The sequence below is a fragment of the Impatiens glandulifera genome, chromosome 2, assembly GCF_907164915.1.
Source record: "Impatiens glandulifera chromosome 2, dImpGla2.1, whole genome shotgun sequence".
Lineage (NCBI taxonomy): Eukaryota > Viridiplantae > Streptophyta > Magnoliopsida > Ericales > Balsaminaceae > Impatiens > Impatiens glandulifera.
Window position 1 is genome coordinate 6374113 of NC_061863.1, and position 14160 is coordinate 6388272.

Sequence of the window (14160 nt, forward strand, 5' to 3'; positions counted from 1 at the left end):
AAATGAGTCAAATACATGTTAAATGAAAAATAAAAAAATAATAATTTGGGTTATCCAACCCATACCTAACCGAACCTATACCTCACCCCATATTAGTAAATAATATGGGTTGTGTTATGGGTTAGGTAAATTTAATTTGGGTTGAATAAGGGTTGGGTTTACCCGTTTGCTCACCCCTACATATTCGGGAGCTGCTGTAATTTTTCAGAGTTTTGGGACAGATTCAATAAAAGCCTTGGAGCTGATCAGTTTTCCCAAACAAAGTTTACAAAAATTCGTATGCTAAATCTCAACCTTGACAATCATTGTAATGCTTTGATGGTGAAGGTTGTACTCATGACAATCGATAATCGAAAGTAAATACTCATGATGACAATTATTATTAGTAAATTGTTTAAGCATGAATATGAGAAATATAAGTGAGTATAGTACCTTCACAATATCATGTTCATGTCAAAGTTAGGTAATAATATATATGCATAAGGATATATATATACATGAGAAATCCTTTTTAATTATGTGAGATGATCAATTGCTAATATTTTGTTACAAGAGCTTATATTTTCGACACTAAACACAAATTGTATCACCAAGATTGTGTTTATCTTCAATTTGGTAGATAGATTAGAAATAGAGTTTCATATTGACACAATTGATAAATCACAAAAACAATCACTACATAATTGCCACAGTCTTGGCCGAAAGACCCAATGGGTTTGATTTCAGATATTTGTATCCGTCTGTGTTTGAATGCAAACTCGAACGAAGAAATTGAAACTAAGTCTTGAACAGTTGAATATAATCTAACTTGTTAAGATGGTTTGTTTATATCTGGTTTGTATTTTTCATTTTACTTTATTGAATGAAAGGGGATAGGTTTTTATAATTTAAGGAATAGATGTTTCCAGTAATGCAATAGTTTATTCATAATGATTGTTTTTTTGTTGAGGACCTTCATACATATGGCCATGAGAAGTCATGCAAAAGTAAGGATTTCTAATTTATTTATGCAATATACTGTTTAAATTTGGATGGGTAAATTAATGTCGAAACTTAAAATTTTGAAATTTAATGAAGGTTTTTGTTTGATATGTATTGTTATGTATATTTTCAATGTGAATACTGTTATTGCTAAAAATATTATTGTACAAAAACACTTATTAATAAATTGAACAATATCGTTTTGCAGTAAATTTTTGTTAATCTTTTATACTTAACATGAATTTCATATTAGATATAGAAAGATAAATAAAAATTACTAAAATAAATCTTGATCAACTTATTAAAAATTGTCCTAGGTGCAAAACACTTTTTACAACAATAATATCCTTGTCAAAAACATACATAGGAGGAAATATGAAACAAAACCCTTCATTATAACTCACAAAATGTCATCTTCATATCAAATGACCAATTCAATAATATACAATTTATTGAAGACAAACAAGAACATTCTTACTTTGCATGGCTTCAAATGGCATATGATTGAAAGCTTTGAGCAAGAGAATCAATAATATGGATATAGCATTTAGGAAATAATATCAAAACATAGATCCTATAATTCAATAAAACCAAACAAATAATAAAAAGAAGAATCAAGCAAATGCAAACATTACTCACCAACATAGCATGTTCAATTTCAATCATTAATCAACAAGCAACCCGCGACGAGAGCCAAAATATGATTGTTTTTTTTGTTGAGGACCTTCATACATATGGCCATGAGAAGTCATGCAAAAGTAAGGATTTCTAATTATTTATGCAATATATATACTGTTTATATTTGGATGGGTAAATTAATGTCGAAACTTAAAATTTGAAATTTTAATGAAGGTTTTTGTTTGATATGTATTCTTATGTATATTTTCAATGCGAATATTGTTATTGCTAAAAATATTATTGTACCAAACACTTCTTAATAAATTGAAAAATATTGTTCTTTGCAGTAATTTTTTGTTAATCTTTTATACTTAACATGAATTTCATATTAGATATAGAAAGATAAATAAAAATTACTAAAATAAATATTGCTCAAGTTATTAAAAATTGTCCTAGGTGCAAAACACTTTCTTACAACAATAATATCCTTGTCAAAAACATACATAGGAGGAAATATGAAACAAAACCCTTCATTATAACTCACAAAATGTCATCTTCATATCAAATGACCAATTCAATAATATACAATTTATTGAAGACAAACAAGAACATTCTTACTTTTGCATGGCTTCAAATGGCAATATGATTGAAAGCTTTGAGCAAGAGAATCAATAATATGGATATAGCATTTAGGAAATAATATCAAAACATAGATCCTATAATTCAATAAAACCAAACAAAATATTAAAAAGAAGATTCAAGCAAATGCAAACATTACTCACCATCATAGCATGTTCAATTTCAATCATCGGTTCAATCGAAACTGAAAAGATGAGTTCAGAGGCTTAATTGCAGTTTCTTCATCCAAATTCAAATTTAGACCTATTGGTTGTTCTTCTATAAGATTTCATGGTGTTGATGACAAATACGAATAGTAAATAGTGAAAACGACGTATTGTAAAGAGAGTATTGAAAAGAGAGATGTCAAACAATTATGGTAATGCTTTGATGGTGAGGATTGAACTACTTTGGTAAAAATATATATGCATAGGAAAAGCTCAATTGCTAATACTTTTTTACAAGAGCTTATATTTTCTACACTATTTGTAAATTGTATCACCAAGATAGTATTTATCTTCAATTTGGTAGATAAATTAATAAATCACAAGAACAACCACTACATACGGTGGTGCCAATTGTTACCTAGCTTTCCCTGAAAGACCCAATGGGTATGATTTCAGATATTTGTGCCTGTGTGAGTTTGAATTCAAATTGGAACGAAGAAACTGAATTTGAGTCTCTAGGACTCATCTTTTCGGTCCAATTGAACCGTTGAACATAGCCGAAATTATTAGGATTGTTGGTTTTTATCTGGTTTGTATTTTTCACTTTACTTTATTGAATGAAATGGGCTATGTTTTTATAATTTAAGAAATAGTTTTTTCTAAATAGGGTAAATTGCAATGGTTTATTCATAATGTTTGTTTTGTTGAGGACTTTCATACATATGGCCATGAGAAGTCATGCAAAAGTAAGAATTTCTAATTTATTTATTCAATATACCATTTATAATTGGAAGTGTAAATTGATGTCAAAACAAAAAAATTACGAGTTTTAATGAAGGTTTTAATTTGATATGTATTCTTATGTATGTTTTCAATGCAAATATTGTTACTGCTGAAAATATTATTGCAACAAAACACTTATTTATAAATTGAACAACATCCTTTTTGCTGTTAATTTTTGTTCATCTTTTATACTTAATATGAATTTCATATTAGATATAGAAAGATCAATAAAAAAAATACTAAAATAAATATTGCTCAAGTTATTAAAAATTTGTGCAAAATCTTTACAACAACAATAATATATATGATCTAGTCAAAAACATGCATGGGGAGAAATAAACAAAACCCATCATTATAACCCACAAATTTTCATTTTGATATCAAATTACCAATTGATTAATATAAATTTTTTGAAGACAAATAAGAAAAATCTTACTTTTGCATGGCTTCAAATGGCAAAATGATTGAAGGCTCTGAGCAAGAGGAACAATGATATGGATATGACATTTAGAAAACAATATCAAAACCTAGATACTACAATCCAATAAAGCCACAAAAATAATTAAAAAGAAGATTCAAGCAAATGCAAAGGAGGAGACTCACATCATAACATGTTCGATTATATTCACCGGTTAGATCGAATCCAAAGAGATGAGTTCAGAGGCTTAATTTCATTTTCTTCATCCGAATTCAAATTTAGACCGTCGCATATATCTGAAATCAAACCTATAGGATGTTCTTCATGTCGTTGATGGCATGCAAAAACCAATAGTGAAAATGATGGATTGTGAAGAGAGTATTAAAAAGAGAGAAGCCAAAGACCCTTGAGATTTCGTTCTCGAAAAGCGAGGAGTCTACAAGTTACGAAGGAATATGATAAGAATTATTTATATTAGATTTTAGATGTTTCGTCCTAACCCTATTTATGTTTGTAAGGGTGTGTTTGTTTATATTGATATGGTTGTTTATGGATTAGACTAATTCCTTATTGATTATCAAATTGTCAGAAGTGTAATTGACCAAAAACTTTCATTTCATATTTCCATAACAAACTGCAAAAATAGTTTGCAGGATATATTAGTATTTCTATATTAACAGCTGAAGTCATATCCAAGTTCAGGATTCTATAAGAAATTTTATAACTTTTCTACATTCACACAAATTTACATACTTAACCTAGTTTCTCTGCAGAAAGCAAATAAAATTTGGAAATTAAAGCTAATAACTAAGTTTAGTCAATTAAGCTCCTAAACATGAAAGAAATCAGCAACTAAATAAAAATTCCTAAATTTAACATGTTGCAATTCACACTAATGGGAGACAAACTAGATGAAAACCCCAATAAATCATATCTAATATCAAATGACCATTCAAATAGCAACTAACAATTGATCAGATGATACATGAGTGAAATTCATCACAACAAACTTGATAAAAAGATGTAAGATATTTCAACATCATCAAGGGTATTTATTATTAATGCAGTACTACCAAGCTACGACATAGAAATGGAACAGAGAGAGTCGAAAGGACCTACCTGTGTTTGGCCTAGAGAGAGGGTTTGGTGATTTAGTCGGCTAGGGGAGACAGTGAGGACGGCGGCTGCGATGAATAGTTGAATGTTGAATTAGGTTAGATTTTGATTAAAATGTTTAAGTTTTAATAATTTCATTAAAATTTTAAAAATGCATCTTAAATTTTAAATTTTGATAAATTGATATTTAAATTAAAATTATAATTATAACATTTTTATTAGATTAAATATATTATGGTAAAAGATAAAATAAAATAAATAAATACTTTTTATATATATATGGTAGTGAATTTGTTACCTAAGGTATTGAATCAATTTGTTTTATTATATATATATATATTCAAAAGATTTTTGAAGATATGTTTAGTTTAATATTCAAATATCTATTACACGTTACTTCAATAAAAAAAAAATTTAATTGTAACAGTATTGAACATCTTGATCTTAGATCTTAAATCACCGTCTTTGGACGAATCAGTATATTTTGAAATTGATATTTTTAATATTCAATCTTTTTAAAATATTTCAGTTTCACTAATTGTAGTTGATTTTTTAAATGTAAGTTAAAGTAATTGAAATGGAAAGATAAGTAAGAAAATTATAATGAAATGGAGAAGGTAGAGAATACAATATTAGTGATGATAAACTCTAAGGAATTAGATTGTTATTGAATTAATATTAAAATTTAAAGAAGATATTAAATAAAAGGTTGCAAATAACATTTAATGATAACTCTACGGTTTGATGAAACCAAGAGTCTCTTGAGAAAACCAAAAGTCTTTGAGAGAATGACATGATCCTTAACAGTGATGAGAGTAAATAAGGCAAAATGAATTGAGATAAGCAATTGGTGATGATATTAACTAATTGATCATCAATAAAAATGTATTTGATGATGAGAGATTCCAGGGAGACCAAGTAATAATTTGGGACGAATGAATGACCCATGGTTGACATTGAATTTTTAATCGGTAATTATTCTCGACATTAAACGTCGGTAATGATTTTCTCGACTTACCATCGGTAATGATTTTCTCGACTTACCATCGGTAATGATTTTCTCGACTTTAACATCGGCATTACTTTAACAGTCGTTAAAAAGAACATTGAAGTTGGGATAAACTTTTATAGTTAGACATAGGAAGAAAATGTGAGATGACAAGATATGAAGTTTGATGGTGATGAAGATTAAGATGTTCAAAATGATGGAATTTAAAGAATGTGATGATGAACATGAAAATATTGAGAAAATGATGGGGATGAGAGAAAATATAAGTGTAGAAATAATTGAGAGAGATTTTATAATTTTAAAAATAAAGATGGTGTAACAAAATTAAGGATAACCTGTGTGGTTGAGACATTTAGAGGAAGACATGTTAATGAGATAAATTTGTAGAAAGACATCATCTCAAAAGTTAAAAACATAAATGAGAGAAATTTATAATTTTAAAGATAAAGTGGGTGTAACAAAATTAAGGACAACATATGTGGTTGAGAAATTTAGAGAAAAGACATTTTGATGAGATTTGTAAAAAGACATAAATGAGAGAGATAGAAAGACATCATCTCAAAAGATGAATGACATAAATGAGAGAGATTTATAATTTTAAAGATAAAGAGGGTGTAACAAAAGTAACAATAACCTGTGTGGTTGAGTCATTTAGAGAAAGACATATTGATGAAATGAGTTTGTAGAAAGACATCATCTCAAAGAGTAACAAAGTAAGGATAATCTGTGTGGTTGAGACATTTAGAGGAAGACATGTTGATGAGATCATGAGTTTGTAGAAAGAAATCTCAAAAGATAAAGACATAAATAAGAGAGATATTTTATAATTTTAAAGATAAAAGAGTGTAACAAAAGTAAGAATAACATCCGTGGTTAAGACATTTAGAGAAATACATGTTAATGAGATGAGTTTGTAGAAAGACATCATCTTAATAGAAAAAAACATAAATGAGTGAGAGATTTTATAATTTTAAAGATAAAGAGGGTGTAACAAAAGTAAGGATATCCTTTGTGGTTGAGACATTTAGAGGAAAGCATGTTGATGAGATTAGTTTTAAAAAGACCTCATCTCAAAAGGAGGAACACATGTTGATGATATGAGTTTGTAGAAACATTATCTCAAAAGATAAAGAAATAAATGAGAGAGATTTATAATTTCAAAAATAAAGAAGGTGTGACAAAAGTAAGAATAACTTGTGTCGATTAGACATTTAAGGAAAACATGTTGATGAGATGAGTTTGTAGAAAACATCATCTCAAAAGATAAAGACATCAGCAAAAAGAGTGAGACACGTTCCTTTTAGGTGGTGTATCTTACATTCGACGACATTATTTTGTTCATTTATACTTGAACACGATTCAATATAGAATCCAAAACTAATATAAGTTTCTCCTCAATCAGGTTGAAAGAGTTTGATAGGGCCGTGGGTGTTAACCCTTATGAATGCTCCGATACCAAGTTAAAGTAATTGAAATGAAAAGATAAATAGAGAGAAAATTATAATGAAATAGAAAATGTAGAGAATACAATAAAAGAGATGATAAACTTTAAGGAGTTAGATTGTTATTGAATTAATATACTAATATTTATAGTAAAGAAAATAGTAAATGAAAGGTTGCAAGTAACATTTAATGATAACTCTTTGGTTTGATGAAACCAAAGAGTCTATCGAGAAAACTAAAAGTGTTTTTAGAGAGTGAGGATCTTAACTCCTTTAAATTGAATAAATGTGTTTGCGGACTTAACATCGAAAATTAGTCACACTCCGAAGGAAAAAAAATAAAAACTTAGCATTATAAACAAAAATTAAATAAATAAAAATTAAATAATGTTTATTATGATTTCTTACCTTTTTACTATAGTTTAGACTTCGCCAACTCTCGAGAGTTACGTTCAGTTTTACGTCTTTCTTATCTCTATTCAATCTTTAGCTCTCTTTGATTGCCTGCATAATCTTCGAATATTTCATTTTCCTACATATTTCTATGGCGATGTTTAATCATCTTTCTCATTTCATTCATCAATGGGATGTGCTATTCCCTCAAACGATTTGATATTTGAGTCGCAACTCTATGTGAACAAATATAGTTTCTCAACTACATAATACTAATAACTTCTTAGAAATTTTGATGTTACATGTAAGACTTTGCCTACTTATCGAGGTGTAGAGTTCACATCACAAAAATTTATGGAATTCTACAAAGAGGAAGGAGTTGAACGTCACATTATGCCACCATACACTTCATAACAAAATGACATGGTGCAGGGAAGAAATCGTATTGTGATGGGTGCTGCGAGGAGCTTACTTAAGAGCATGTATGTACCGACAAACCTCTAAGGAGAGGCAGTGCGACATACAGTTTATCTCATGAACCGCTTGCGAACAAAGGTGCTAGAAACTTGCACCCCTTGTCGGGCATGGACCATTAAGCAATTTCATCTAGAGCACTTGAGAGTATTTGGGTGTACCGGACATGTTAAGACTGTTGGACCACATCTCAAGAAGCTTAATGATCGAATTCAAGACATGATGTACATTGGTGTTAAAGATAGAAGCAAGATGCATAGGTTTCTTGATCCATCATGCGGGAAAATTCGTGTGAGTAGAGATGTCATGTTCAAAGAGGAGGAGAAGTGTCATGTTCGTGTGAGTAGAGAATTGTAAAAAAATCCTTTGAGTTCAAAATCCTATGAGATGATGACAACCTAGCAGAGTTAGAAAACGCAACAGGTACATCGAACTCCCATCGTCATCAAGAGCTCTTAGGTGAGTCCACAACCGAAGTTGGCCCCATCAAACATCGTTCCCTCGCTGATGTCTATGCGGAGGAACCACTGTAAGAGATGAATCTTGATGAATTGTTGTTGCTCACCACCAACAAGCCAACAACATATCACAAGATGATAGTTGAAGAGCCATGGAATGAGGCCATGAAGAAAGAGTTCGAGTCTATCAGGAAGAATAAGACATGGGAGCTCACTGAATTACAACCTAGTTACATGATCATTGGGTTAAAGTGGATTTTCAAGTTGAAAAGAGACGGCGAAGGAAACATCCTCAAACACAAAACAACATTGGTATCAAAAGGCTATGTGCATAATCAAGACATTGACTTTGAGAAGACCTTTGCACCGGTGGCAAAACATGAGACAATCAAGTTAGTTCTTGTCACCGTAGCTCACCGTGGATGGGAGATTCACCACTTGGATGTCAAATCAACATTTTTCAATGGTGATAGTGAAGAAAAAGTTTATGTCGGTCAACCTGAAGGCTTCATCATCTGAGTTCAAAAAGTAGATTATGAAGGAGTTCGAGATAAGTGATCTCGGGATACTCTCATACTACCTTAGTATTGAGGTGGACCAGAAGAAATATAACATTGAGGTGAAGTAAACAACTTATGTGAAGAAGGTGTTGAAACAATTTGCAATCGATGATTGCAACTTGAGCAATTATTTGATGGAAGCAAAGTTTTAGCTCGAAAAGGACGTGGAAAAAACTTAGTGGATCTAAAGGAGTATAGGTGTATCATCGGGTGTCTCATGTACTTGACGTACACTCGACCCGATATCTCTTATACAGTTGGCATAATAAGTCGATAATGGAGCAACCCATCACTCTACACCAACAGGCAGTAAAACACATTTTTTGTTACGTGAAGAGAACAATGAGCTATGAGATTCAATTAAGAAGAGGACGATATGTTAAAGAACTCATTGGTTTTACTAACAGTGACCTAGTCGGTGACAGAGATGACAAAAAAGGTACTAGAGGGATGGTGTTTTATCTCAACGAGAATCTAGACACTTTGAAATCTCAGAAGTAGCGAATTGTTACTTTATCTTCATGTGATGCAGAGTTTATGGCAACTACTGTAGCGTCATGCTAAAAACCTTGGTTGAGAAACTTGTTGAGCGAGGTGCTCGGATGCGAGCCGAGGTCGGTAACCCTCTATGTCGACAACAAGTCCGCAATAGCATTAATGAAGAACCTAGTATTTCATGGATGCATCAAACACATCGACATTCGATTCCATTTCATCCGTGAATGCGTCGAGAATCGACAGATCGTTGTAGAGTTTGTAAGCACCAAAGAGGAACGTGCAAACATTTTTACTAAGGCACCAACAAGAGTCAAATTTACGAAGATATGAGAGCTACTCGACGTGAAGAATCTCGAACCAAATCAAGCTTACGGGGGAGATTGTGAGTATAAACATTGATTGAGAAAATTGAATGTTGTTGGTCTTTATTGTCTTTTAATGCAATTATGACTTATTTAATTATTAATGAGTTTGGGCTTGTATGTATAAGTAATTTAGGGTTTCTAGGATAATTACTCTTTTATAAGGGTTATTTGTAAAGGTTTATATACAACACTTAAGACTATTAAAAAATTTTCTCTTCACCAAATCTTATTGTCCTTCCCAGTTTTTCCAACGTTTTCTTTCCTCATAATTGTTTTCATAAATCCGATAAATCAGAACCAATATTTTCGGACTAACATGGAAGACATAACGTTACGACATTTTTTTAGTGTAACCAAACACCGAACTTATGTAAAAATTTCTTTCTTGATGCGACTCAAGTTTCAAACCTAAAAAAATGTAAGTGCATTGGGATATTCAAAACATGTTAGATAAAAGAATTAAAAAAGTACAAGATTTCGATCATTGGACCTATGGGTTATTCTTTGTTAATACAACATATTTTTCTTAATACCTCTTTCTTTTCTTGATATAGTATTAAACGATAACTAGATACATTATAGGAAGAGATATGACGTAATTATAAATGAATAGTTATAATCTCGATAAGAAAAAATAGAAATTCAAAAATCATTTGAAAATGACAAAAAAAAGAGTTGGTGATCGTGATTGTTTTGAGTAGAGCATATAAGACAAAGTGCTCCTGCTCTTTTCGAGTGCAATAAAATACAAGAGTATGTTAAATTTTTCTATTTTACTGCAACTCTTGTTTCAAATCGAAAAAGGAGTGAGTGAGTTTATACCCTTTTTGAATTTTAATTTAATTTTTAACAAAAAAAAAAATTGGCTCGAGAAATTCAAAACAGGATAGAAAAAAGAATTAAAAAATACATATGCATAGGAAAACTTCAAAACAATTATGGTAATGCTTTGATGGTGAAGGTTGTACTACTTTGGTAAAATATATATGCATTGGAAAAGCTTAATTGCTAATACTTTCTTACAAAGAGTTTATATTTTCTACACTATTTGCAAATTGTATCACCAATATTGTATTTATCTTCAATTTGGTAGATAGAATAAAAATAGAGCTTTATAATGACACAATTGATAAATCACAAGAATAACTGCTACATACCGTGCCAATTGTTACCTAGCCTTCCCCGAAAGACCAATGGGTTCGATTTTTCGATTTCAGATATTTGTGTCTGTCTGAGTTTGAATTCAAATTCGAAACGAAGAAACTGAATATTAAATGTACTAGTAAAAAATTGATTATTAAGGAGAGCAAAAACTCTCGGAGAAAACTCAAATACTTTCGGTGATAGTCTTCGCTGAGGGCGATAAATACTCTCGAAGTATCTCAGTGATACAGCTATCGGTGAAAAGAAAAGAGTATTTGCAATGGCATATTTAGCTCTCGAAGACAAGTATTTGCGAGGGCAATCAAAGGCCCTTGGTGAAAAAAAGAGAGTATTTGTGAGCAATTAAAGGCCCTCCCTCGATGAAAAGAAGAGAGTATTTGTGAGAGCAATCAAAGGCTCTCGGTGAAAATTGTATATTTTTACCAAGTACAGAAGCCTATTGCTTTCGGCTATGATAGTTTTTTTAAAATAAAACTATTGTAAACTGAATAATTACCTATTTAAACCAATCAATTTGAAACAGAAATCATATATAAATTAAAAATACCGAATTTCATATACCAAAATCCCAAAAATACAATCATCCAATTAACCTAAATCTCAATTCATCCAAGAAATACAATTATCTAATAAACTAAAATCTCAATCATCCAATATATCGACGATCAAAGTATTAAAAGATAAGCAAGACTAAATAACATATCATATACACAGACTAATCCGGAGGTGGAGGTGATCTCGCCATAAACGTCGCCAGCTGGTTCTGGAATTCTTCTCTTTGTCTTGTCATTTGTCTTTGTGTCTCAAGTAATAGAGACTCCAACTGTTCTCTTTTCGAAGTCAATCATGTATCAATCTGAAGACGTACCTAAAATCATACCGTTCGAATTTGGACAGTTGGATAGCTTCGGTCTTCTTGGATTCAAAGTCGTCTGAACTCAATGAACACAACTTCGATGAAAGATCGTCGGCTGAAGTGGATCTAGAAAAATCAGTCATATAAAAATCAAGTTATGACAACTAAAAAGTTATTTTCAGACTATAAGAATTATTTTTATTGAATAATAGTTAGTTATTTGTAAATTAGCTGAAGTTACATTCATGTAACATTGTAACCTTATTACTATGTATACTCTTTATTACCAGAACGTAACCCTAATCAAAGTCTATTGCACAATTTATTTGTTGGTAAAATGTATTTTGCAAATAAGAATGGACAGTATGATAACAAACATAAATATGCGCTCACAAAAGTGAAGGACCATCTCTCTAACTGCCGCTCCACTAACAATAACTTTAGCACCTGCCTCAGCAACTCCTTTGATTATCTCCTCAATTTTAGCTTCCTCTGTTTTTGCATAATTTTCTAGCTGAAGAATATCACATTATAAAAAGCATGTTATCAATCAACTATAGCACAAATTAATTTTAACAAAAGTAAGATATTTGCATTAAATTTAGAAGGAAAGTGAGTATAGAAATAATCTGTTTTGGTATTTAAAAATTTTCATGTTGTTAGTGATCTGAAAAATCTACATTAGTAATGTTTGGCAAAAATAACAATAATCTAATCATGATAAAAGTATTTGATTACGACGAAGAAAAGAAATATCTATACCAAATGAAACAAAAAATTACAATATGATGTTGAAAATGATTTGTATACTCAATGAAGCAACAAAATTCAAACTATAATCTAGATCATAATCTAAAAATAACTAATCATCATCCCAGAAAAAAATAATTATACCAAACAAAAAAAAAATCACTTTCAACTTTAAGTTTGACGATTGGATGTTGGAAAAAAATTATACCAAACTGAAAAATTTTACTTTCAATTTTAATTTTAATGATTTTCCAATGAAATCGTGAGTGTGACAATACCAAGCAAGTAAAAGTTCACTTATCTTATCATAGTACACTAATAAAAAAATTGATTATTAAGGAGAGCAAAAATTCTCGAAGAAAACTCAAATACCTTCGGTGATAGTCTTCGCCGAAGGAGATAAATGCTCTCAAAGCGTCTCGGTGATACAAGTTTCGGTGGAAAAAAGAGTATTTTTGAGGGCAATCAAAGGCCCTTGATGAAAAGAAAAGAGTATTTGTGAGGGCAATAAAAGACCCTCGGTGAAAAGAAGAGAGTATTTGTGAGAGCAATCAAAGGCTCTCGGTGAAGATTGTATATTTTTACAAAGTGTAGAAGCCTATTGCTCTCGACTATGATGATTTTTTTTTTTAAATAAAACTATTGTAAACTGAATAATTACCTATTTAAACCAATCAATTTCAGACATAATCTAACTATTACTACAGCAGCAGTTTCCTGATCAAATCCTTGTATCAGTTCCTGCAAAATTGGGCTTAATTCAGTTATTGAGATTAAACTAGTGCATGTGTGAAATGTTTCAGGAGAATGAATCTCCCTTCTTTAAGTGTTTTCCATCATTGTATTATATCTGTCACGTATTAATTTAGTGTTAACAAAGAGGAATATCAATATCTGGCAATGCAATTAAGATAGATAATTTTACTTCATCTATATTACACTCTCAATATTGCAAATAGGGGAGGGGGGAAATACAGTTCTATAAACAAATAAACAATTAAGGATGCTATGTTTGAAATTAAATACCCATCTATAATAGGTGGCTTAGTTTACTTTTTCATTCATTGAGGCGGGAGAAGCGCCGTAAGTTATTACTCATATCTTCTACCAAAAACTGTCAAAATAAACGTTGATTCATTTAACAGATAAACTCCTTAAGGTTCTACACAAGTGCTTTCAAAAGTATAATTTACCATCCTTGAGATATAATCTTGTTAAACTTTGAAGGTAATCGCAACTATATAAACAATATGTAATGTGAATGAAAACCAGAAACACCAGTTTCCAGTGGGATCTTGAAAATTCTTCAAAGCTGATGAAAAGTTTGCATTTAGCTGATTCATAAGCCTTATTTGTAAACCTCTTTTAGGACAAAACCTGATCATTTAGATTTTAAAACAGCAGCAGCTGGTTCTTCATCATTTATAGCCAGAATTTAACAATGTGTTATCTCTCAAATTAAACTAACAAAAATTCTCTATTGGAGGAAG